At 38.4% G+C, this 27,629-nt stretch overlaps 1 protein-coding gene and 1 non-coding gene across 7 annotated transcripts in view; both read left to right on the top strand.

Annotated features, from left to right (window-relative positions):
• Nucleotides 1-27,629, top strand: part of DMD (dystrophin) — a 1,890,745-nt gene that overhangs the window by 133,811 nt on the left and 1,729,305 nt on the right. The gene's annotated exons all lie outside the window — the stretch shown is intronic.
• On the top strand, nucleotides 6,593-6,668 carry TRNAT-AGU (transfer RNA threonine (anticodon AGU)). The gene has a single exon. It is a non-coding gene; the product is annotated as a tRNA-Thr (tRNA).

Below are 27,629 nucleotides of genomic sequence, written 5' to 3'. Positions count from 1 at the left end.
GGGCCAGTGTTTTTCAAGTGCCAGTCCAACTCTATAATCTCCATATATCATCAGAGTCCAACTCTATAATCTTCATATAACATCAGTGGTATAGTCCAACTCTATAATCTTCATATATCATCAGAGTCCAACTCTATAATCTTCATATAACATCAGTGGTATAGTCCAACTCTATAATCTTCATATAACATCAGTGGTATAGTCCAACTCTATAATTTTAATATAACATCAGTGGTATAGTCCAACTCTATACTCTTCATATAACATCAGAGTGGTTAACTCTTTGACAGACTGGCATGAAATTTCTGGCGGACCGGCAAGTGAAAACCACTGTATTAAATTATTCCAGGGCTTGATGGAATTTACAGGGGGTCCTGGGGTTACGACACTCTCGACGTACGATGTTTCAAGTTTATGATGCTCACTCCCATAAAAACTTTAAAAGATTGAGATGTGTTTCGGCTTATGCAGTTAGCGCCGTAGTTATGGACTACTGCGTGGGAGAGCTAGTGTGGTTGCTGTGAAGGGAGAATACACAGTAATGTGCCATGTTTGTATTTTAATGTTCTAGATGATGATTTTACAACTGTGTTAGGCTAGCTAAGTGACTTAGGCTAGGGTGTGTTTTGAGTTACACCAAAAATTGGGTTATTTCACTGTCGTAGGAATGGAACTATGTTAAATTATGTTGTAACCTGAGGACCCTTTGTATATCCAGGCCAGAAATTTCACCATTACCTGGAAGGTAGTTAAGATAAACCAAGGCATGCACTTGATACTCCAAAAGCGGGTAAACATTCATTGTGAAAACCGCAGAGAAGGACCAGTCCTTGGGGAAGAAGGTCCCTGTTGAGCAAGGAGGAGAGAGCCCCACATCTGGCATTTAGAGAGCCTTAGGTTCACATTCTGCTGCTGTCCAGCTGTGTGGCCCTGAAAGAGCTCCTTGCCCTTTCTGGGCCTCTATTTCCTTGTGGGTGTTATGATAATTATGTCTAACCGATAGACCTGTTAGCATGACTAAGCGGGTGAATTATATAAAGAACTTCCCATGGTATATGCACATTGCAGGTTCTCCAACCACTGGCGCCAAGATTATGATTACTACTTGAAATGCATCAGAAGTTCGGTGAAACTTTGTGGTCTGATCTGAGGGCCTTATCAGATATTTTATCAGTTTTCCTATGTGAAGGTTATAAACTGCGTTATAAACTGATTTGTAAACAAACTTTTGAATCATAAACTGTGTAGAGTTTGACCACATTCTGAGTTAATATCGCTGGATAAAGGATTGTAAGGAATAGGTATACTTTTTCTTGCACTTTCATTGCTAAGAAATAAGCTCAGAACTATGCGAAGTAGAATAGAGCTACATTTCCTTCTAAAGCAGAAGCAAAGTACTTGTCGGTGTTTTCAGCCCAGTGTTCCTGTGGAGGGAGTAGGTGGGGGAACAGGAGATTCTTCACTGTCCCTGCCATCAGCTTCTCTCAACACAACTTGTCCCTCAGCCCAAATGCAGATTGTATAGAAAAATTGACGAACACAGGGTGCAAAGCTAGCCAGTGGGTAGCATTCTGTAGACTTTATAAAGGCATCATTGATCTGCTTGGTCTGTGGACGTCCTTCTAGTTTCTGATGTGATTTAACAAGTGACCTAGGAACAGAATTGGCAGGTTTGAGCTCAGCTCAGAAGATCGGTGCGCTGAAGATTTCTAAGTAGAATTTTTGAAACTGGAAGGAGTATTAGAAAAAAATATAGATAATAGTATTACTTGAAACAAATGCACTCTTACCCTTCAATATTTTATCTGGAAAATGGAAAAAGGGAAAATGCCACCCTGGCTAAGGAACATCAGATGAAGCGTTTTAGGATTTTCAATGTCAAGCATGAAATATTCTTATACTGAGAGTCAGATTTTTGAGTCAGACATCCTAAAAGTAGGGGCGTCAATTTTACTCATTTACTCAATCAGTAAATATTAAGCACAGACTGTATACAGCCGTCCCTCACCATAATGCGGTTTACTTTTTGCAGGTCTCACTGTATCTTGAATTTTTAAGTTGTACAAATCTAATTTTGTATCATGGATTTTTTGCTATATCGCAGGATTTTGTGGTATATAGGTATTTTTATATATTTATTATTTTAATTATTTTTGCAGTACAATAAGCGAGATAAGTGTGGGAAAGGTTTATAACAGTGTAGGGAGGGTTTATAAAGCCTTAAAATAATATATAAATAATAAAATAAATATAAGACCTCTACTTCGCGGATTTTCACCCATAACAGGGGGTTCTGGAACCTAACCCCGCGATAGACGAGAGACCACTATACTAGAACTCTCTTAGTTCCTGCAGGCCTTTCAGTCGCTGAGATAGACGCTACTTGCTTTCATGAAGCCTAATTTGCAGATAGGAAAAGGGACCAAACTGTTTTAAAAATCAAATTTTAAATGAATATAAATTGTCTTAAACACTGTGAAATAAACACACAAGGGCTGAAATTTTAAAAATAATGGAAATGTTACCTTGAAAGAACATTCTATATTAAAAGTCTCAGTTGAGCCTTCTCTCGGACTGAAAACTGGTGTGCGAGGGGAAGCTAATCTAGTTCAAACTGCAGCTGGGCTATTTTGGTAACTCTCTGTTGGTCCTGAGTTTACCATTCTCTCTCTCTGACTCAGTTTTGTCATTTCTAAAATGGCAATAATTTCTAGTTCATGTGGTGGCTAAAATAATTAACACAGTGCTTGTCTAGAATGCCTTCACTTGCTTCTTAAACAACAGGCACTAAATAAATGTTTAAGTGTGAAGAAATGTTTATAATAATGCATGCCAACTTTTCTGAATTTTTATTATTTTTGTAAATTTTGATATAAATTTAAAATAACCTAAATCCAAAAAGGCAGAGTAAAATTCCATTTTAACCCTTGGCAGAGATACTTGGAGAGTCTGGAAAAGATAATATCGATAGTTTACCCAACTGTGCTGGAAACTGACTTTTCTCATCTGTATCTTGATACCAGAGGTAGCTCCAGAGCTGCAGCTGTGGGAAATACGAAAATGGAGTCAATTTCTGCAAAACAAGGATAGCTGAAAGTTCTTAGTTACTTCATGCTCATTTTATTTGATGGGGCATGGTGGGTTTTTTAAGGTGGAAGGAATTATTGGATAAAATTGAGCTAAATCTATTTGTATAACAATCTCAAAAAAGGTCAGATGGTTTATCTGTAATCATTACTATATTGTTTGGATTGCCTCATGTAGACTGAATGTAGTATATCTTGTTTAGCTTTATTTTTGGCCTCTTTTTTTTTTTAAGTGAGAGGAGGGGAGATAGGAAGACTCCTCCTTGTGCCTCAACTGGGATCCACCCAACAACCCCCCCCCCATCTTAGGCCGATACTCAAATCAACCAAGCTATTTTTAGCGCCTGGTACTGATGCTTAAAATCGAGACATTTGCTGTGGGAGGGGAAGAGGCAGAGATGGGGGATCGGGATAGGTAGAGAAGCAGATGGTCACTTCTCTTATGTGCCCTGACAAGGGTATCCTACCCAGGACATCCACACGCTGGGCTGGTGCTCTACCCATTGAGCTAAGTGGCCAGGGCCCTCTTCAAGAGTCTTAATACCGAACATTTATTTAAATACTTTCTCCCCCAAATAAATCAAATCTCTGAGGAAACATGATGTCATAAGGATGAGAGTTACAATTTTGATTCATTTTCTTACTTGCTGTGTGATACAGATGTTTGTCTCTTAGCTCACCTGAGTGGTAAAGTCATGCTTATCTTGTTCTCCTGTTACATTGCCATGTAGCAAATCACTTCAAAATTTGAGGGGACAAGTATAATCATTTTTGTCATTATCTGTCATGATTCTGGGGGCTAACTGGGCTCAGGACTTCTCATGCAGTTGCAGTAAAACTATAGCCGAAGCTGGAGTCATCCCAAAGGCCTTGTCACTTACATGCCTGGTGGATAATGTTGGAACTTCAGCCAGATCAGCTGTTGGGGACACCCACATGTGTCCGCTCCATGTAAAATGCTGCCTGAGTTCCAAGAACAAGTAATCCAAAGAGTACCAAGCAGTAGTTGTATTGCCATTTGTGGCTTTATATTGGAAGTCACGTAAGTGTAATTTGAAGTTCCACTCGTATTCTAGGGGAGGGAACATAAACCCGAATCTTCATGGAGAAGTGTCATTGTTACATTGTAATAAGAGTATATAGAGCCTGACCAGGTGGTGGCACAGTGGATAGAGCATTGGACTGGGACACCAAAGACCCAAGTTCGAGACCCCAAAGTCACCAGCTTGAATATGGGCTCACCCGGCTTGAGCGGGGGCTCACCAGCTTGAGCACAGTGTCGCTGGTTTCAGCATGGGATCATAGACATGACCCCATGGTCGCTGGCTTGAGCCCAAGGTAACTGGCTTGAGCAAGGCGTCACTCACTCTGCTGCAGTTGCCCCCCTCCCCCATCAAGGCACATATAAGAAAGCAATCAATGAATAACTAAGGAGACTAAGGAGCCACATCGAAGAATTGATGCTTCTCATCTCTCTCCTTTCCTGCCTGTCTATCTCTATCTGTCCCTCTCTCTGTCTTTCTCTGTCTGTCACAAAAAAGAAGTATGTAGAATGAGACCTTGTTGTATCGATCTTAAAAGATGCAATCTACCACAATTTGCATGATTCTTATGAGGAATAGAGATCAACTAAGAAAAGTAGCATGATGCCTAACAGGTTGTCCCTAATGTGTACTGTCTATTAGTGACTGTACTTGTAAGTGAGCTTTTACAGATCTTCTAATTCCCAGGCTGCTGATTCACTAAGTTTGAGAGCGTCTTTGTCCTTAAGTATCACAGAATAAGTTCTGCAATGGTAATCAATTGCTTTCCAACCCACATGGGATTTCAAATTCACTTGGGCAGACTTTGTATGTGCTGATTAATACGAACAGTATTAAGTAGATGGAGCGCTCTCCATCCTCTTCATTGTGTTGGAGAACGGACTGAATTCTGGATGCACTGCATCATTAACTAAGGTCACAGAGTAGGAAATACTGGATCTAGGACCTGCGATCCTGAAGTTCGACAAATGTGAGCTCTATTCTGTGGTTGTAAACATTTCAAGCAAATTCACCATATTTTCTGATTTTTTTTATAGAAAAACCTCTAGTTTCTACATTCATTAAGTAATTTGCTTTCTTATTTTTCATTGGTTTTATTATTCATTGCAGTCTGTTTCCAAAGTATTTCAACATTTTAATAATCATTCCTTAATTAAAGTTATTAACCCCATTTTTAATGAAACCATACTCAAACTGTTGTAGCATCAAATTAAGATGAACAATTACCTTGATTGGTAAATATCGTAATTTTATATGGCTCTGCTTCTAAAAATGCATAATGTGCAGATAGCCACATATAATTATCCCTGCTATAGAATTTCATCATAACATACCCTTATATAATAGTTTCTGGTCTTTGCCAAGGAATAACATTACTGCAAAAATAGAATAATGGTAGATTATTCTATAAAAACTTACTAAACTTTCAGGTAAATATGTAGTAAATCAGTGGTAAATTCTATGTAATCATGTTTCAGATCTACTTGTAAATGTTTTAACTAAAACTTTACTCCATTAAGCTTATAAAGAAAAAGATAGTTCTTTTGAAGAGATATTGTAATTAGTAGTAACTAATTTAGAGTTATTGTGAAACCAACATGCCATTAGTGCTTATATGAAGTATCTTGGGTGATGGTGAGCTTACAATAAGAATGCAGACATCAATTTTTTTAAAAAACTAGAAAAATGTTAGAAATTAAACCCTTGGGGGAAAGTTTATCTTTGAAAGAATTAATGATAGTTGCAGTATTGTTATGCGAATCCTTATTTCCAGATCATCTCCCTGCTGATTCAGTTACAGAAAGTCATGTTCCTTTCTTACCTATATTAAATCCCAATTTGGAGGATTAGCATTTTAAATAATTATTTCTGTTAATTCAGTTATTCATGATGTAATGATGCCTATGATGAGAGCTATATATAACAACAGTATTATTTCACAATAAAGTTTACTTACAGCGAACATTTATGGAAATGTTTATTAGGTTTCTCTGGGATCTCCGGTTAATTTAAAATCTTAGTACAGTTTCTCTTCATTATAACATGTCCCAAAGAAATTTTGGGCTGAAAGATTAGCATTATAAAAAGAGGACTTTAATTAGAAATTTCTACAGTGTGGGTCAGATTGCTAAATCCAGCCGCAATTATCTGCGTCCTGAGATATGTAGTTCTCTTTCTGAAGCATTAAAATTTACTTTATAATACCTCAAAAAGTCATTTCAAGTGGAATTTTTGGATCATTAATAGAATTAAAAATAAGATGTGCCCACGGAGTCTTCTTCTATTTCATCATTTCAATTTCATGTGAACCCGACTATTAAAGGCTTTTTTCCTATTGGGTACCTCAGATAGCCCAGGAACTACCGTGTCTGAAGCACCCCCGTATTGCTATTTATTTGCTAATTGCTCATTGTCCACTTCATCCTAGAAGCCAGGAATGAACGCGAAAGAAAGTATTTAATTGCCCTGGCCAGTTGGCTCAGCGGTAGAGCGTCGGCCTAGTGTGCGGAGGACCCGGGTTCGATTCCCGGCCAGGGCACACAGGAGAAGTGCCCATTTGCTTCTCCACCCCTCCGCCGCGCTTTCCTCTCTGTCTCTCTCTTCCCCTCCCGCAGCCAAGGCTCCATTGGAGCAAAGATGGCCCGGGCGCTGGGGATGGCTCTGTGGCCTCTGCCTCAGGCGCTAGAGTGGCTCTGGTGGCAACATGGCGACGCCCAGGATGGGCAGAACATCGCCCCCTGGTGGGCAGAGCGTCGCACCATGGTGGGCGTGCCGGGTGGATCCCTGTCGGGCGCATGCGGGAGTCTGTCTGACTGTCTCTCCCTGTTTCCAGCTTCAGAAAAATGCAAAAAAAAAAAAAAAAAAGAAGTATTTAATAAGCCTTAGAAGTCTTACTGTTTCTATTGTTTCATGTTCTATGATTATTGTAATTATTTATTGAGTGGATGAAGGTAGTAAGGCAGTTTAGTTGTTTCACGTATTGGTTAGAATTTATACGTGAAACATCATGAAGTTAAAAGTCAAATAATGAACTAGGGCATTTTTTGCATTTATAACACAAAAATCTAGAAGCCTTCATGTATAAAAACTCAGTAAATCAGTAAGAAAAAGCAAAACATCCCAATAGGAAAATTAAGAACATGAGGTAGAAAATGACAAAAGAAAAAAGTCAGTATATCAGTGAACATATAAAAAGAAAGACAGTCCACTAATTTTTACCACTAGTAATGAATGAGATACAACATAAAACAGTGATGTCACTTGTAGTTACTAGATAGGCAATTGGGAAGTGTGATAATATGCCAAGTTTTCTAGAACATGAGGAAACAAAAAATCTCATGGATTATGAAAGGGCTTGTAGCAGAATAAAATAATATTGTCTTTCTAGAGCGTAAGTTTTAAATCATAAGATTTTAAATATGTAAAATTTGAGACCTGTATTCATACCTCTAGAAATTTATCTAAGGGCAATAATCTGATGAGTGTAATGGATGTCAGTCAGAAATAGTTAAAACATTTTTTTAAGAGTGAAAGTATGGTTGGTTGCATACAAATTTTACAATTATTTGTTCTATTTCTGCAAAAAAATGCCATTGGAATTTTGATTAGGGATTGCATTGCATCTGTTGATTGCTTTGGGTAGTGTAGACATTTTTACAATATTAATTTTTCCAATCCAAGAGCATGGTATATTTTTCCATTTATTTGTGTGTCTTTTAATTTCTTTCATCAATTTCTTATGTTTTTAGTATACAGGTCTGTTCATTCCTTGGTTAAATTTATCTGTAGGTATTCTGTTTTTTATGTAATTGTAAATGAGATTATTTTCCTAATTTCTGTTTCTACTTGTTCATTATTGGTATATAGAAATGCAGCAGTTTTTTGTATATTGATTTTGAATCCTGCAACTTTACTGAATTTATTAGTTCTAACAGTTTTTTGGTAGAGTCTTTAGGATGTTATATACATAATATCACACCATCTGCAAGTAGTTACACATTTACTTTTTCCTTTCCAATTTGATGCTTTTATTTCTTTTCCTTGGCTAATTGCTCTGACCAGGTATTCTTATTCTGTTTTATAAAAGTGGTGAAAGTGGGCATTCTTGTGTAGTTCCTTATCTTAGAGTTAAGTATGATGTTAGCTGTGGGCTTGTCATATAGGGCCTTTATTATAGGTAAGACCTACATATCCATCACTATGGGACTGGTAAAACTTATGGTAGATATGCTTACTACAATATCATGGAACATTTAAAATTCATGTTATACAGGTTTATTTATTGCTGTGTTGTAATGATAGCCCTGCTATATGGTTCATTAAAAATGAAAGTTGCACATAGTATATGAAATATGATTATATAATTTATATACATAAATAACTATTTATATGTGTATACATATAAATACATATGTATTTGTTTTGTTTTTATTGAGAGGAGGGGAGGCAGAGACAGACTCCTGCATACGCCCCAACTGGGATACACCCGGCAAGCCCTCTAAGGGGTGATGCTCTGCCCATCTGGGGCGTTGCTCCGTTGCAACCGGAGCCAGTTTTTAGTGCCTGAGGTGAGGCCATGGAGCCATTCTCAGTGCCTTTGGCAAACTCGCTCTAATTGAGCCTTTGCTGCAGGAGGGAAAGAGAGAGAGAGAGAGAGGAGAGAGGGAGGGGTGGAGAAGCAGATAGGCCCTTCTCCTGTGTGCCCTGACCAGGAATCAAACCCAAGACTTACACACACCAGGCCGACACTCTACCACTGAGCCAACTGGCTGGGGCCTATATATGCATATTTATGCCCATGCAACTACACACATATACAGTATTACCAATAATACCAAATAGTGATATAGTGTATGTGTTCTGTTTTAAGCAAGATATATATATGGACTGTGTATACCCACTTATGTACGCAGTTCCTTAGTCCTAGGCCCCTAGTTAGGATTCCAGGTCATAGAATACACTGTGAGTATATATACTCATTTAACTCTCACCCAACCTTATTTGTAGTTATTTGCGGATCCCATTAGTTTTAATAGAACATTTGAGAATTTAAGGAGCTAGAAAGAAGCCAAAAAAACCCATCTGGTGCATACTTCATTTAGGTTGTTTTCTGTCGAGTTCACTGCTCTCCTCCGCCCAGGTCCCTGGAAGAAGTAGCCATGCCATGTCTCTCAGGATAATATTCATGGGAAACCGTACATGTCTGACTTGGGAGGAAAGGCTCACATTCTCGGTCCAACTGTCTTTTGGAAAAAAGCAACAGTTCGTGCTGTTAAACTTGGTCTTGTTTCAAACATTCTCTCGGGTGGAACATTTATATACTATTTCATTACTGCTGTTCAAATTCCTTGTAGTTTACTGAGGTGCATGACTTCAGATTTAATTACTGGCTTGAGTATGTAAGATAATATCATTTTTGGTTTCTGTGGTGCTAATATTTTTCATTGGATATTTTAAAACTTGGCAACTTGGTTTTTACAAACTTAATTTTTAGGGAAATAAGCCGTTATTACTCAATGGCCCTTGAAAAGTTGAGGTAGTAAATGACCTCCTAATAGATGAATAATTACATTCATTCCTTCATTCAGTAAACAATTATTGAGTGGTTGTTATGTACTAGGATCTACAAGCTTCTTACTAAGGTAACCTGATTCTGGTTTGGAGAATTACTAAATCACAATATGCGGGCGAAGAGAACGCTGTTGGAATTTATTAGTAGAAATGTAACAATATTTGTTAAATGTCATTGCTGTCATCAAGGGGACTCTGTTCATTGTGGTCATTCACAGACCCAGGCTTATGAAACTGCCACCAACTAGAGACTATTTCCAGTTACTATGGAGAGTGAAAGAAAGCTCTGGAATTTTTTAGCTTGGCAATAAAATACTTGGACCTGGAAGTGTTATATGTTACCTCAGCTCATAACTCATTGGCTTGAACCAGTCAGACGCCCTCACCCACTTACAGAACCCTGGGATGCATATTCATACTACACGCGTCAAATGTAGAAAGCAGCACAGAAGCATGAGTAATAGTCATGACTGCTACAATGTCTATGCAATGATTCATGCAGAAACCAAAAGACAGAATGAAATAGGAAATGAAGACATGGTCATGCCCTCAAGAAATTCTCAGTGATATGAACTCTTGATGTATAGAATCTTAATTTACAAAACTAAACAAATAAAGTCACTTAACTTGCTAAAATGAATGGAAGCATAGACTTTTTTTTTTAGATTTTATTTATTCATTTTAGAGAGAGGAGACGGGGGGAGGGGAGCAGGAAGCATCAACTCCCATATGTGCCTTGACCAGGCAAGCCCAGGGTTTTGAACTGACGACATCAGCATTCCAGGTCAATGCTTTACCCACTGCGCCACCACAGGTCACGCCAGATTTTTTTTTTTTTGGAATACTATTTAACTGTCTAGCAGAAATACTCAAAATTGCAATAGAAGGCTCTGGAAAAGGATGAGCTGTCTTTTGGAAGAAGTGCTTAAGCAGAGACCAGATTATGAGACTATGAGACTGGTTTTAAAAGTGAATGAGCCATTGGACACTTGAATTAATAACCTATCCGCCTACTGTGTGCACAAACCATACAGCTATCCAAGATGACTTTTGGCTCCTTTGTAAATTTAGAATCCATGATCCTAATTTGTGATTTTTATTAAACAGTGGTAACTATTATGGAGAGGGTGACAGTGAACCAAACATGGGGGACATATATGGCTACATTCCTGCCCTTCAGGAATTTACAAATTGAGTAAGTAGAGAATGTGTTTGGAGTAGCTTTGAACCTGGAATAATTTCACTACACACTCAGAAGAAAATTCAAAGTCCCTGTGTGATCCGTTCCCTGCATTTCCGACTTTCCCCTGCCCTCGTCCCTTTTGCCAGCTCCAGATGCACTGGCCCGCTAGCTTAAAACATGCTCCTAGCCCAGGGATTTGACTCCTGTGCTTCCCTTTTCCTGGTTAGCTCCTTCCCAGATCTTTACATGGCTTGTTTCTTTCTTTCTTTTTTTTTTATTATTATTTTTTTTTTCTGAAGCTGGAAACGGGGAGAGACAGTCAGACAGACTCCCGCATGCGCCTGACCGGAATCCACCCGGCACGCCCACCAGGGGGCGATGCCTTGCCCCTCCGGGGCGTCGCTCTGTTGCGACCAGAGCCACTCCAGCTCCTGGGGTAGAGGCCAAGGAGCCATCCCCAGCGCCCGGGCCATCTTTGCTCCAATGGAGCCTCGCTGCGGGAGGGGAGGAAGAGAGGGGGAGGAGTGGAGAAGCAAATGGGCACTTCTCCTGTGTGCCTTGGCCAGGAATTGAACCCGGGACTTCTGCATGCCAGGCCGACGCTCTACCACTGAGCCATCCGGCCAGGGCATACTTGGCTTGTTTCTTAACCTTATTCGGGCCCCAGAGAGGACTTTTCTGACTGCCCTATTAACTGGACCACCGTGATCACTCTCTTTATCACTACTGACATTGCACTGTATTCATGTGTAGGTTGTTTTCCTCTAATGAATGTAAATTCTAAGAGGAAGGGGACTCAGAATCTGGATCACGTAGTAAGTACTCAAAACCTGTTGACAGAATGATTAAATAGCGTACTCTTTTTATATTTCCAATTTTCCAATTATATTTAACCTTCTAGGAAAGAATTGAGTGAACATTATTGCTTAGGGAGCAGCTATGCAGGTATATGTATTAGTGCTGCTCTCATGACCCTAGTAAATTGTTCAGGGTTTTAGAAGCAAGTCTCACAATCTGAACTGTGAAGTGACAAACTTTTACATCTTCTTTTACTTGCTATAAATTATTACTCCCATCTTCTGTATTTGAATAGGAGAGCTACAGAATAAACATTACAAGGTGGGATAGGCTACATTTCAAACATGTGGTTTATATTCCAAAGTCACTTCAGGGTTTGGGGAGGTGGTAAAAATACTGACTCATGGAGCCCTTCAAAGCCTACTGGGTGGGGCCCAACAATCTGTCATTTCTACAGCCACCCAAAGTGGTACGTGGCCAGGTACTTAGGCCTTCACTAAGTTCATCCTACATCCTAAACAGGACTGTTTAGGAGGCTCGGATAAGTGAATGGAAGAATGAAAATATTTTAACTGGGCCATGACTTTAGTAAATGACATTACTATAGCCATGCAGGTAAGCCTGTGTTCAACAGATGGAAGAAATAGGTCACTCTGGGACCTTTGCTGCCCTGTGAAGCTCATTTTTTCAATAGTAATGAGAATAAGGAGAGAGGAAAATGAGTACTTATGGACTAAGGGTGGAAACTATGTGGAGAAGGAATTGGTGAAAAGTGAAATAAAATGTAACTAGGAACTAATTAGGCCTAGAGAAGAAACAATAAGTAGATAAATACATATGGATTCACAAGCTCTGTGTGAATGACTGTGTGTGTGTGTGAGTGAGAGAGAGGGGGGGGGGAATTAGGTGTAAGGTTGAAGCTCAAAATTGAATTTCTATTTTTAATATATTTTGGAAATGTGACATTGGCTTATGTGAAGTATTAACACATTTTCAAAGTAATATTAAATCTATGACCTCTTAACAAATGATCTACATAAACAACTTGGGATGCAATACCTAAGTTTTAGTGAAGAAAGTACTCTTCTCAAGTAAAATCTAGCAATTCTGGTGCACAATAGCAGATAAAATAATTTACGGATAAAGATTCTCAGCCTTGGTGAAACATTCTGCTCACTGACGGAAGGACTGTTGGTGAGGACAATTTTATTACCTTTGGAGAAAAAGGTCAGACCTTTGACAAAACTAACATTTGAAGCCTCAATTTAAATTCTGTGATAATTTCTGAGTGATATTTCTAAATGTTAGAAAATTCTTAAAATATTAGGAAGAATAAAATCGGTAAGAATTGAAGAAATGAGCACTATTTTAATGTTTGTCTGGATTGAAAATCTGGGTATATGTAATTCCAGGAGTTTTTAAAGCATAACATTTTCTTATGGAATAATTTTGATTCTTCTGATGCAAGTGTAAAAATCCAGTCAAAGTTTGGGAAGATGTTTTCTGATGTGAGAGTAGAAATATATCGAGTGTATCAGAATGGCAGAACGATTTTTCTTTTTCTTTTTTGACAGAGACAGAGTCTGAGAGAGGGACAGATAAGGATAGACAGACAGGAAGGGAGAGAGATGAGAAGCATCAATTCTTTGTGGTGGCACCTTAGTTGTTCATTGATTGCTTTCTCATCAGAATAATTTTTCTAATAGAAGAATGATATATAAGGTTGAAGCTAAATGAATTTTTTTTCTAAAATGATTGTGATGTATCAGCAATTATCTGCATAAGACATAGGCATATTTCATTAACATAAGGATATACCTTAATTTTTCCCAAATATGGAATTATATATAAAAACTATGTGAAAATATACATGAATTATGGCCACTGAGATTATTGTGGCTCAGAGATAATGTATTGGAAAGATTTCCCCAATTGACACATTTGAAAAGACTCCACTGAGCATATTCACAAAAGGCTTTTACCAGAAGGCCGAGGTGTAGAAGGGCTAGGGAAAAAGGGTATACAGCAAGAATAGAAAATCTGGGAACCTGCCCCTGGCTGGTTGGCTCAGAGGTAGAGCATCAGCCTGGTGTGTGGAAGTCCTGGGTTGACTCCCCATGAGGGAACACAGGAGAAGCCACCACCATTTGCTTCTCCACCCACCCCTCTCTTCCCCTCTGGCATCCATGGCTGGAATGGTTCCAGCAAGTTGGCCCCAGGCACTGAGGATGGCTTGATGGCCTTGACTCAGGCATTAAAATAGCTATGTTTCCAAGTAATAGAGCAGTGTCCCCAGATGGGCAGAATATCCGTAGGTAGCAGGCTTGCTGGGTGGATTCCTGTTGGGGCACATGGGGCAGTCTGTCTCTGCTTCCCTGCCTTTGACGTAAAAAAGAAAGTCTGAGAGCCATTCCCAGGTCTAGCTTCCCATAGGCTCTTACTTACATGGAAGCACTGGGCCTCCCTCTAGGACAGTGATGGGCAATCTTTTGAGCTTGGTGTGTCAAAATTTGCCAAAAAAAACTGAGCATAACTCAGGTGGTGTGTCACTTCGAGAAAAAACCATAATTTTGCGATATTTATAGTTTAAATAACAAAAATGTATAATTGTAATATATAACTGTATTTAATAAACCAAAAGCTAATTATTTAACTTACCTGCTTAGTGACTTCTTTGTTCATCTGTCAGTCGGTTTCTTTTGTTGGTCTTGATATTATTTAACTTGTGTGGGGTGCCGTGAACTAAGATAAGTGAGGGGGAGGGGGAATTCTTGAACTAACCTGCCTATTAGTGACTTCTTTGTTGCTGAATTTCATTGGCTAAATCTACAATTGAAGGTTGGTATTTTGTACATTTCAAGCCCAAGCAAGTGCTACTAACTTTATCTGTCAGTCTGTTTCTTTTGTTGGTTTTGATATTATTTAACGCTGAGAATAAGGTCTCACAAAAGTATATAGAGGGAAAAATTGTGAGTAAAGCCATTGCTGTATTTTTCAGGGTGCTAAAAGTGTCTGGTAATCGGTTCCAGGCACTCCAAATTTCCTGTTCGTAGTGGCACCCCTCTTGATTCTCCAAGCGGCACCTTGCCAGATTCTCAATCTTTGACCTCAAGTCGACAAACACCTGAGCCCAGATGCTGTCTTGAAATTCTGCAAGTTGCATCTTATGTAAATTAAGATGGCTGCCGCTATTTCTAATGGTGGAAACAGCACCCATAGCACAGGCCTTCACCTCTCCCACTTAACTCAGTAATGATGGTCAATTAGAAATCCACGACACCCCAGAACAGTAGATTGGATGATGGTTGCTGTGGTTATGTGGTTGCTGGTAATGGCGATCACAGGGCCCCCAGAGATGCGTCCCCCATGGCATTCCGCTGCTCCCTGCTCCGCCGGCCGGAAGTGAGGTCAAAGATCCCCTAACAGCCTAACCGGAAGTCCCAGAACTAGACGCTCTGTGCTGGAGTTCTGTTGTTTTGGCCTACAGACCTCCAGCACAGAGTGTCTATACTACAGCAAGTGTTTTATCCTCGGCTACTGCAGCTGGCCATGCAGGAGCCGAGGATGAAACGTCCTTCTCTGCATGCGGCCCCATACTTCTCTGGTATGCGGCCACATGCGGCTGCGTGTCATGGAAAATGGCTGTGTGTCAGTGCTGACACGCGTGTCATAGGTTTGCCATTACGGCCCTAGGACCACAGGGTCTGAGTAAGGAATCTTGGCTTTGGCAGAATTCAAAGATTTCTCAGTGGAGCACTATGAAAGGCAACTTGGCCATGTCATAAAGCTTGCCTTGTCAAATTCGTTGGGCCAGTTACAAAGCACCAGGAAGGAAACTGACCCTGGGGATCATCATTTGAGTTTAGGATCTTAAAAAGCACACCTTAAATCCCACAACCCTTGGTTAAGCCAACAGTTGAAATTCAGACTTCAGGCATTCCCAGAGGGAAAGTCCATTTTTCCAGGCTAGATATAAGCCATTCTGTCTCACGTTGTCCTTTTTGATGTTCTTAATACGAGAGCACACATGTCAGAGTTTATCTGGTAGCAGAATCTTACAGGTTAATGCCAAGAGTTGTTAACAGAAACAATGAATCCTGGTATCCTTATTGAGTGAAAAGAGGACCTGCCATATCTTTCATCTACTATTTCACTAAATTGGAATTATTACTTAAAAACTATGTTGATTAACAAATTAAATCTCATGGTTATGTGTGAGTCAAGAGCATAGGGAATACTGCCCTGGCCAGATAGCTCTGTTGGTTAGAACATCGTCCCAATAAACAAAGGTTGCAGGTGTGATCCTTGGTCAGGCTACATGCAGGAACAGGTGGATGTTTCTCCCTCTCCCTCCCTCTCTCTCTAAAATCAATTATGATTTTAAAAAAGCATAGCTAATTCTATACCTATCTTTTAAGGAGTACAAAGAGGCAGAGGAAAGTGAACATTGATGCTTTTACAAACATTTCTTCGAGTGATTTCAGCTGCACCATGCTGTGGGAGGAGGGTGAAAGAAAATGATTACTATATAGTCTTTTCCCAGAAAAATTGAAATTGTTTTCTCTGACTCGGACAATTATAACCTTTATTTTCTTATTCACCGCCTAAATGTGTCTCCCAGCAAAATAAACAAACTAGTACTTCCATTTCATGAAAGGCGGTTCTACCTTTTCACCACAACCGTCTTTAGAAATTGTTATTGACTTTCCACATTCTCTCAGCCTGACATTAAATTAAGAAGCCTTCTGTTGCCTGTGCTTGAATTACATTTAATTCCTAAGAATCTTTTTTTTCCCTAGATTTTCAGAGCATTTGGACATGAAATTGCCTACCAGTTTTATTCAGTCAGCAAGCAAGCAAGCAAGAAAATGTTAAGACAGTTCCCATATACTATGTGTTTTTTACCTTTTTTTAAAAGTGAGATGTAATTGACATGTAACTGAAAGGTTAAGGTGTAAAATGGGTGTTGATTTGATACCTTTATATATTGCAATATAATTGCCATTGTAGTGTTACCTAACATTTTTATCACATCACATAATTATCATTTGTTTTTTTGTGATGAGATCTCCAAAACTTATTCATCTTCTAAATAAAAGTTGATAGCCTTTGACCAACATCTTGCCAACTCCCCAACCCATGCAGTGTCTTTTCATTAAATACAAATTGGAATCAGTTATGGGTCAGTCTAAAGAAAATCTCCTCAGACACAACAACATGGTGGTTACTAGAGGAAAGGAGCTTGGGGGGACAGTAAAGGGGACCGAATATATAGTGACAGAAGATGATTTGACTTTGAGTGGTGGGCACACACTGCAATATACAGATTATGTATCATAAAACTGTATACTTAACACTTATATAATTTTACTAACCAGTGTTACCCCAATAAATTTAATTTAAAAATAACCTTAGCTACACCACACTGTGCAGTGCAAGATAGAAGTTTAGAAACATGGAGAGGCCCAACTATGACATTGGACTGAATGTTGGCCATTCTCTTCTACCACACCTCATAATATTAATCTCTCATATTGTTTGTTCTTACCTTATATCCTTGTTGGACCTAGACCTTTAAAATAACCTTCATAACATTTTTTTTCTAGTAACTTGGAGACTTATTTCTTACTGTGTTAGGTTTTTGGGTGTTTTTTGTTTGTTTCATTATTGGAAATGTCTTCATGGTCTTTGAATTTCTTTTTATTTTAGTACATTTATTTTGTTTGTAAATTTTAGTGGTGAAATGATTAACAAACCCAAAATTTGATTTTAAAAAACATGTGAAGGTGGATGATTTTGTGTTGACTGGTCAAATTTTTTCTTCTTCACAATTGACAGAAAGTGAAGAGCTCCGATTATTTTTTGGCTATGGGCTAGGGAAAGCTATTGCAACTATGGTTGGGAGAGAGAAAGAGACAGAAATTGCATGTTAATTTTATTTCTGTTGGATAGGGGAAGACATATCTCCCGTGTATAGAGCATGTATTCATATTGGTTTAAGCAGCTGCTCTTTTTTCCCCCTTTCTTTTCCAAATGAGAGGAGGGAAGATAGAGGGACAGACTTCCATATCCGCTCCAACTGGGATCCACCTGCCAACTCGATCTGGGGCCAATGCTCTGCCCATCAAGGGTCATACTCACAACTGACCTATTTTTAGCACCTGAGGTAGAAGCTCCATGGAGCCATCCTCAGTGTCTGGGGCTTATGTGCTTCCAATTGAGCCATGCCTGCAAGAGGGAGAGAGAGAGAGAGAGAGAGAGAGAGAGAGAGAGAGAGAGAGAGAGAAGAGAAGGAAAATCAAATGGGCACTTTTCCTGTGTGCCCCCACTGGGAATTGAAGCCGGTACATCCACATACCAGGCCAATGTACAGTTGCTCTTTAGTTTCATGGTATTTAATAAGTCATAAGTGTACAAACATACACACACACATACACACACACACAATTGATAATTAGTCTGAGTTTGACCTTTAATTTTGGTTCTGCTACTTACTGATTGTGGATTAAGATACATTACTGTAATTTTACTTTTTTTAAAAAAGTGGCATAAGAACTTGAGTTCTTGCCTCATGACAAGAACTAAGAATTCGTTGAGGTAATATAAATATGATCACAAAATAAACATGGTAGATATTTTTATTATGCATGGAAGATTTTTATAATTGCTTTTCATAAAGGTGGGTCTTTTCATTGTAGTTATTGGAATCCATTAGTTTTAATGGATAATTACAAAATTTAAAGAGAAGCAAAGAAAATAGCTGGTGCTTATGTAATTCTTTCTTTTCAATTTTAATTATAAAATTACTGAATACTGCTTAAAAGAGACATGGTAAAAAATTTTACAGATCAATTTCTAAGGTCTTTCTATTTTGCTTTTGCTAAGGAATTAATTTTCTTTTTATGGAAATTTGCATCTTTGAATACCTTCTTTTAGTTTCTTTAAGTAACTTATTCTATGACCAAATGATGCAATACCATAACACCACTAGGAACCACATTATAAAAGAAAATTTAATGGCATTGGGGAATGTTTGCAATATATTGTGTGAGTAAAAATACAGGTGGGGCAGTGCTAGCTGGTTGGCTCAGTGGTAGAGTATGGGCCAGATGTGTGGATGTCCTGGGTTCGACTCCTGGTCAGGTCACACAGGAGAATGACCATTTGCTTCTCCACCCCTCCAACTCCCCTCTCTCTCCCCACCAGCCATGGCATAATTGGCTTGAGTGAGTTGGCTCCGGGTGCTGAGGATGGCTTCTTGGCCTCCGCCTCAGGTGCTAAAAACAGCTCTGTTGTGCCCCAGATGGGCAGAGCATCACCGCATAGGGGGGCTTGCCGGGTAGATTCTGGTTGGGGTGAATGTAGGAGTTAGTCTCTCTGCCTCCTCTGCTCTCACTGAATTAAAAAAATATATATATAAGGGGAGATGACATTATGACTTGTTTTGAAAATATAAACTATATTTGTTTGGCATACATCTATTTATGTATTTATAACAATGGCAATAGAATCTAGAATATTTTATACTAAATTATTTTATAATTATTTTATATTGCTTTTACAGGAAGGTTTTCATTCTTTGAATTTTTTATTTTTCTTAATCAATTAAAATTTACACTATATATATGCAGATATTTTTATTTTTAATAACAAATCCTCTCACACACATTTTCAATTTTCAATAAATGAAAAACAAGAAAAGGAAGTAATTAGTGACATAACCTTAAAAACAATTCAATAAATAAAACTAAAAGAAGAAATTCTATTTTAATTGAGGATGTTGTATACATGCTAGCAAAATGGTAAATAGTATACTATATAATGAAGTTCCATTTTGAAAATTATAACCAGCAGATATGCAGCCTAATTTATACACGTGTGATTGTGTTGTATCAGTTTTTTTAAAGGAGTTGGTTAATATTACTGACAACTGAATGCTATAGAATTTTAACAGGAAACAGAATGATAGATCAATTCAGAGTACTAAAGATGAAAGGATATAGCAACCATTAGAGTTCAAAAAACCCTAAAAATTTAAAAAGTGTGTGTAATATAACATAATCTTCAAGATGTTTTGAATTTACGTATAGTCTATTCTAGGATAAAGGATTTGCATTTTCCATCATATTCTCAAAGGAGTTCATTGTCACCAAATAGTAAAGAAGCCCTGATAAACAAGATTTGGTGTGATTCTGAGGACTTGGGAAGCCAGGTCATTTCCCCCTCTACAGTACATCAGATAATTGCCTCATGTTATATTATCCATATAGAAAATCTAGTAGCTTGAGAAGCAGGAAAAAGATTGATGGTTCAACTAAAAGCTGTGTGTTCATGGAAGGGGATGACCTGTGTCACATGGGCGGAGCCCTTCCCAGAATCGGCGGGGACAGGGATTCTACTGACCAAGCTAAAGAATACAGTGGTCCCTCATCTATCGTGGGGGTTAGGTTCCAGAACCCCCTGTGGTAGGCGAAAATCCGCCAAGTAGCAACCTTATATTTATTTTATTATTTATATATATTTTAAGGCTTTATAAACGCTCTCCACACTCTTATAAGCCTTTCCCACACTATTATTAACCTTTCCCACACTCTTATAAACAGTTTCTATGCCCTTAAACACGTTCTACACTCTTAAACCTATGTAAAATCCCACAATATAGTGAAAAATCCACGATACAAAATTAGATATATGCAATTAAAAAATCCGCCATACAGTGAGACCGCGAAAAGCGAACCATGATACGATGAGGGACGACTGCATATAATTTCCTTATGATGTTTCTATCCGTTTTATGTGCTTTGTGTCGTTCCCCCCTGCAAAGAACTTGAGAGATAGGAGATGGAATTTAATTTTGAAAACTAAGAACGTGTTGTATTTGGCCACAGCAGCACGGTCAGAAAGAAATAGGTATGGGATTCAAGATATGGTTTTGAATTCCTAGGCTTTTCCCAGTATATTAGTCTAAAGCCCTTCCCAAGTGTTGATATTGGTGTTGTTAAACTATAGTTAATCTCTCCCCCCCCAAAAATGAATAAATTAAAAAAAACAAAAAAAAACTATAGTTAATCAATAAAGGTTATGTTTTCATAAACACTTAAATACATTCTTTGCAAATTTGTAAAGTGAATGAAATATATAAACAGTTTAATGACAGAAATTGTAAATCAGGTAACCTCAAAAGTAAAGGGATAATAAAAAGCAACTTTAAAAAATGAACATATATATATATTAGTGTGCAAGAGAGAGAGAAATGGACAGATAAAATGCATCAACTCATTGTTGAGGCACCTTAGTTGTTTGATTGCTTCTCATGCGTGCCTTGGCTGGATGGGGGGCTCCAGCTGAGCCAGTGACCCTTTGCTTGAGCCAGTGACATTGGGCTCAAGCCAGTAGACTCAGGACCATGTTGATGATCCTGCACTCAAGCTCTGTGAGCCCGTGCTCAAGCCGGTGACCTGGGGGATTCGAACCTGGGACCTCAGTGTCTCAGGTCAATGCTCTATCCATTGTGCCACCACCAGTTAGGCAACCTATATAACCTTATTAACCAATATCACCCCAATAAATTTAATTGAAAAATGAAGGATGAGAGTTAGGCAACTGGTAATGAAGAATAGTTGCTATGAAATCCATCAGCTGTAGACTTCAATAACTTTTCTTGCTTGCAAGAGATTCAGATGATAGTACCATTTACTTAGTTAGAGAGAGAGAGAGAGAGAGAGAGAGAGAATTATTTTAAAAATTGTAATTTATAGCTAGCCTGTAGAAAAAAAGTTCTTTTTTGGCACCCTGATTCTAATACAATAATAATCCTTTCTTAAAATTTCAATTTGATGAATAAGTGAACTGATTCAAATTGTCTTCATTCTGTTGATAATAGCATCAGTGGCATTAATGATCATGCTTTTTGAGTAATAGCAATTAACTAGATGTGGTGAACTGAGCAATTGAACATTGAATTTGAAATCAGAATATTTGGCAGTGAGGATGCTATGAGTGCATGTTAAAATGATTTTTGATTGTTTAAAGATGTGTTACGTTGATGAAGAACATTGAACATTAAAGTGTATTATATCCTGTGTTATTTAGGATGACCTTAGTTTCAAACTTACTTAACACACACACACACACTCTCTAAGGAAATAGTTCAAGTTTTGATCAAGGATTTACTATAAAATTTGATTATAGACAGGGTGAGTCTGTTTCTCGTTAATCTCTCATCTCAACCCTGCACGATTTGTCAGTTTGGAACAGGCCAGCTTCCCTCAGCAGTTCTGAGAAACTCTTGTTTCCTTGTTTACTGCCAAGGGTTAATAATAGTCTTTCTCCAAGTATCAAACAAAAGGTCTGAGCTCCTTTCTGATTGGAACCTCTTAGATCATGTACTTGACTTGAGAAGCTCATTGTAGCAAAGGGGATAGAATTACCCAGATTGGCTTGTACAGAAACGTAGAACTTGAGGGTAAGATCTATACTGTTTCAATCACCAGACTATTATATATGGGGAGTGGATGAAGGAAATCTCAGTTGTAGAAAGTTGTAGAAAGGGTGGGCAATCTCAGTGTCTACTTCAGTCCTCTTTAACTAGCCAACATTGTGACAGAGCCCCCTTCGCATATATTCACTTTCAGAAGTGCCCAAATAACATCCTTGTAAAGAGAGAGCCTGGAACATTTTCCATTGATGATGTCCATGGATGGTATTTGAGTGTTCTGCAGCCCCTTTCAGTCAATCTGTGATGCAGTGCTTTGTGATCCAGTGGGCTAGGATTGAATTTTAAAAAGATCCAAGTCTGATACCTCTAAGTAAAAAGTTAAAAGAGAACAGGCTGTTCTGATTTATATATATGTGTGTGTGTGTATGTATATATATACACACACATATATATAGATATGCATATAGACATATATAGAGACACATACATATAGAGCCATGATGGCGAACCTATGACACGCGTGTCAGCACTGACACGTGTAGCCATTTTTCATGACACGCCACATACCAGAGAAGTATGGGGCCACATGCTGAGAAGGACATTTCATCCTCGGCTCCTGCACGGCCAGGTGCAGTAGCTAAGGATAAAACACTTACTCTAGTGTAGACACTCTGTGCTGGAGGTCTGTAGGCCAAAACAACAGAACTCCAGCACAGAGCATCTAGTTCTGGGACTTCCGGTTAGGCTGTTAGGGGATCTTTGACCTCACTTCTGGCCTGCGGAGCAGGGAGCAGCAAATGCCGCGGGGGCCGCATCTCTGGGGGCCCTGTGATCGCCATTACCAGCAACCACATAACCACAGCAACCATCATCCAATCTACTGTTCTGGGGTGTCGTGGATTTCTAATTGACCATCATTACTGAGTTAAGTGGGAGAGGTGAAGGCCTGTGCTATGGGTGCTGTTTCCACCATTAGAAATAGCGGCAGCCATCTTAATTTACATAAGATGCAACTTGCAGAATTTCAAGACAGCATCTGGGCTCAGGTGTTTGTCGACTTGAGGTCAAAGATTGAGAATCTGGCAAGGTGCCGCTTGGAGAATCAAGAGGGGTGCCACTACAAACAGGAAATTTGGAGTGCCTGGAACCGATTACCAGACACTTTTAGCACCCTGAAAAATACAGCAATGGCTTTACTCACAATTTTTCCCTCTACATACTTTTTTGAGACCTTATTCTCAGCGTTAAATAATATCAAAACCAACAAAAGAAACAGACTGACAGATGAAGTTAGTAGCGCTTGCTTGAGCTTGAAGTTACAAAATACCAACCTTCAATTGTAGATTTAGCCAATGAAATTCAGCAACAAAGAAGTCACTAATAGGCAGGTTAGTTCAAGAATTCCCCCTCCCCCTCACTTATCTTAGTTCACACAAGTTAAGTAATATCAAGACCAACAAAAGAAACCGAATGACAGATGAACAAAGAAGTCACTAAGCAGGTAAGTTAAATAATTAGCTTTTGGTTTAATAAATAGTTATATATTACAAATATACATTTTTGTTATTTAAACTATAAATATCGCAAAATTATGGTTTTTTTCTCGAAGTGACACACCACCTGAGTTATGCTCATTATTTTGGTGAATTTTGACATACCAAGCTCAAAAGATTGCCCATCACTGATATATATATATATATATATATATATATATATATATATATATATATATATATATATATGGAAAGAATGGAAACCAACATATATCATGCATTTTCACGGAGTTCCTGGCTTATTCTTCCTTCTGTTCATCAAACACCTTGCTTAATAGCTGTCTTCTTGATTATGTCTGAGGTGGACATTGGAGAAAATACCATTTTAGGGGATTGTGCCATTTTAATTTTCTACTTATTGCATTGTTTCAGAGTTCTGGTGTTTACCCTAGGGTTGAGTAATGAGATATTTTTAAAACAGATTTGGGATTTCTTTGGAAATTATATTTCTTTACAATTCTATAACCTAGTAACCAAAGTTCTCTGGTCTAGTTCTAGTCTTCAAATGTGAGCCCTTTCTTCTTCTTTAATAGGTCTCTGTGCTCGCACAGCCCTGACTGAGGCAATTTGCAGCTGTGCTTCGCCATAGGAGGCACCGCCAATCTTCCATTTGACTGTAGATTACATCTGAGCTGCTTCTTCATGACAGGAGTGATCATCGACTTGATCAGAAAAGTGCTTTAGGGAAGCACTATAGTTGATTTCTTTTAGTACTTAAGTCTTAAATTCTTCCCCTCCTACCTGTACTCATTAGATTTGGAATAAAAATAAAAATTGGCTTTTCCAGTTCTATCAGGCTCAAAATTATCAGCCTCTCAAGTCGTTTGCATTATAAGCCACAGGCAGCAGAGGTCTCTTCATACAAAGCCATATTTTCCCTTTTTGTATGGTTCAGACAGGTGACTTTAACATGAGCTCCTTTCTCGGTATAAAGAGGCCAGTAAATGCCAACATCTTTCTTTTATCAAGTCCTGTAATAGTGTTTGTAGGCATAAGGTGTGTGTCCCCAGATAAAATAGGTCGTTGTTTAATCAACTCTTTTTTTCAACCACATAACAACTATCACCCAGAAATCAGAGGATCTGTAACATAATTCAGCCCAGTCCACATTTTACAATCTGTTCCTTTTAATATTTCGCTTCCTGATATTTAATTCTGTACAAATTAAAATGTTGTTTGTCACAGCAATGGAAAACTCCTGCATAAAGTTGTGTTAAAACCTTCTATGAAAAATAATTGCATTTTAACATGGATAAGTTCATAAGCTAATTAAAGAAAGAATAACAATGTAATTTCCGGCATTAGTCATCCTATGGTTTGAATTGGCCCCACACTCTTATACCCCAAACTATGCACAAGGCAAATTAGATTCAGTTTTTGTTATATATATAGCACTTGGGCAAGGACACTGTGAGAAGGAATATTTATATATTCCTCATGTTAATGGTTAATTCTTTTAATATAATTTATGCTAAACTTTTGTCCCATTATCTTTCCCTATCACATATATACCTAAAACTGAAAAGTGTTTTGTTTTTCTTAGTAAGGCTAATTTGGTACTTTAGCAATTATATTAGCAGAAAGCATTTAAGTATCATAAGAGAACCATGTAAATGAAAATTAATGTTAGAATTTTAATATTTTCTCCTCAGTTGTACTGAAATTCATTAAAAATAATTGAGTTAGTATATTTTACCTATTTACAGAGCTCCTGCATTGTACAATATAAATAATCTCCTGGATTTTCTCAGTTGAGTAAATTACTTGTATGCAGTATTTTTGGAAATACATTTGTAGAGAATTTAGCCTATTGCAACAGTGAATTAGATGATAGCACCTTTTAATTTTTATATTTGTATTAAAGAGAAATGCATTTGCCTTGCATAGACCCATGTTTGTGCTTTCTTTTGTTAAAATATTTATAATAAAAATTGCTATTTGATTTCTTCTAAACAATGCAAATTCAAATACAGGTACATATACACTGCTCACAAAAATTAGGGGATCAGAGAACGTGCAGATACTCCAGTATTGTCAGCTTTTTGTACAGTACATTTTCACCAATGAGATAAAAGTTGGTTTTGCATCTCATTTGCATAATCAAACAACTGTCTTTGACTTGTTTGCTTTTCTGTTGTTCTTATTTAATAAAAAAAAAATCAAATGCTTCTTATTTTATTGCTTTATATTCGTTTTGAAATATCCCCTAATTTTTGTGAGCAGTATATGTAAAACTCTCAATATTGGAGCAGTCATATGTGACAATTTCATTCCTTTCCCTCCTGTTGCTCTCATTCTCTCTCTCAAAAAAAAGAAAAAGTTCTTATGATTATTATACTGAGGGCATTGCTGATTTGTGCAGCGGAAACTTCCATCACAGTGGTCCGGATGTCACTCCCATATTCCCATTGTCTTCACACCGCAGCTCTGCCACTCTGCAATGCTCTGAGCCCCGTGCTTTGCCACTACCTGTGTCCAGTGGTTGATTCTTTTCCAGATGGTTTTCTCATAATACCAAGATGGCTACCAGAATCTTCTAGTGGTTCCTTTCTTCTTTGTGTCCAAGGGAGAAAACATTACTTCTATTCTCAGTAATCATACAAAAAGCCTGGGCTTGCAACATATTAGGTCATGTGTTCGTGATTATTATACTGTGTGGCCATCAGAAAACCACGTGTGTGGATTTATATTACATGTCCCTGAGCCAAACACTGGAGCGAGCAGGAGTCACTTAAACCCACAGGGCTGGTCCTTGGATTGGGGTTGAAATTAATCTTACTTAGACTACACAGCTGCTACACAAAGTGAGATAGATACATATTTTGGGAATTTTTAAATGATTTAAATATTTTCTATGATTTGATTACATATATCTTTAATGAAATAAGAGATCTCATGTAGTAGTGTTCTAATATATGTAATATTTGTGTTTATATGTGTCTGTGTGCATGCATTTCAGTATATATTTTGTTTGGGTTGTTTTAAAGAGAGATATATACAAGGAAACACAAACAAGAAGGGAGAGAGATGAGAAGCATCAGTTCTTCATTGCAGCACCTTAGTTGTTCAATGATTGCTTTCTCATATGTGCCTTGACTGGAGGGCTACAGCAGAGTGAGTGACCCCTTGTTCAAGCCAGAGACCTTGGGCTCAAGCCAGACACCTTGGACTCAAGCTAGCAACCTTGGGCTTCAAGCCAGCGACCATGGAGTTATGTGTATGATCCCATGCTCAAGCCAGCAACCCCGCACTCAAGCTGGTGAGCCCGCGCTCAAGCTAGCAACCTCAGGTTTTCAAATCTGGGTCCTCTGCATCGCAAGCTAATGCTCTATCTGCTGAACCACTGCCCGGTCAGGTGACTATATGTATTTTTATTAATTCATGAAATGTTTTGGCCCTGGCCAGCTGGCTGAGTGGTAGAGCATCGGCCCAGAGTGTGGAAGTTTTGGGTTCGATTCTCTGCCAGGGCACACAGGAGAAGCGCCCATCTGCTTCTCCACACTTCTCCCTCTCCTTCCTCTCTGTCTCTCTCTTCCCTTCCCGCAGCCAGGGCTCTATTGGAGCAAAGTTGGCCTGGGTGCTGAGGATGGCTCTGTGGCCTCTGCCTCAGGCACTAGAATGGCTCTGGTTGAATCAGAGCAACTCCCCAGATGGGCAGAGCATTGCCCTCTAGTGAGCATGCCGGGTGGATCCTGGTAGGGCACATGTGGGAGTCTGTTTCTATGCCTTCCTGCTTCTTACTTCAGAAAAATAAAAAGATAAAAAAACACAGAAATGTTTTATTTTTTCTTGAAACCTATTTCTCACATCCACTAAATTTTTTATCTTATATCAATAGAAATTGCAATTGGATGCTTTTCAAAGACACCTTTTATGCAGGAAAGTTCCATTCGCAGACCTGTGTTTTGGAAACATGGCTCTGGCCTCAAGGTGGGGAATGAACTGTGGTAGATGGGA

Source organism: Saccopteryx leptura, chromosome X (genome assembly GCF_036850995.1).
Source record: "Saccopteryx leptura isolate mSacLep1 chromosome X, mSacLep1_pri_phased_curated, whole genome shotgun sequence".
NCBI lineage: Eukaryota > Metazoa > Chordata > Mammalia > Chiroptera > Emballonuridae > Saccopteryx > Saccopteryx leptura.
The sequence above is the reverse complement of the archived record's forward strand: the minus strand, read 5'-3'. Positions and strand labels throughout refer to the sequence as shown.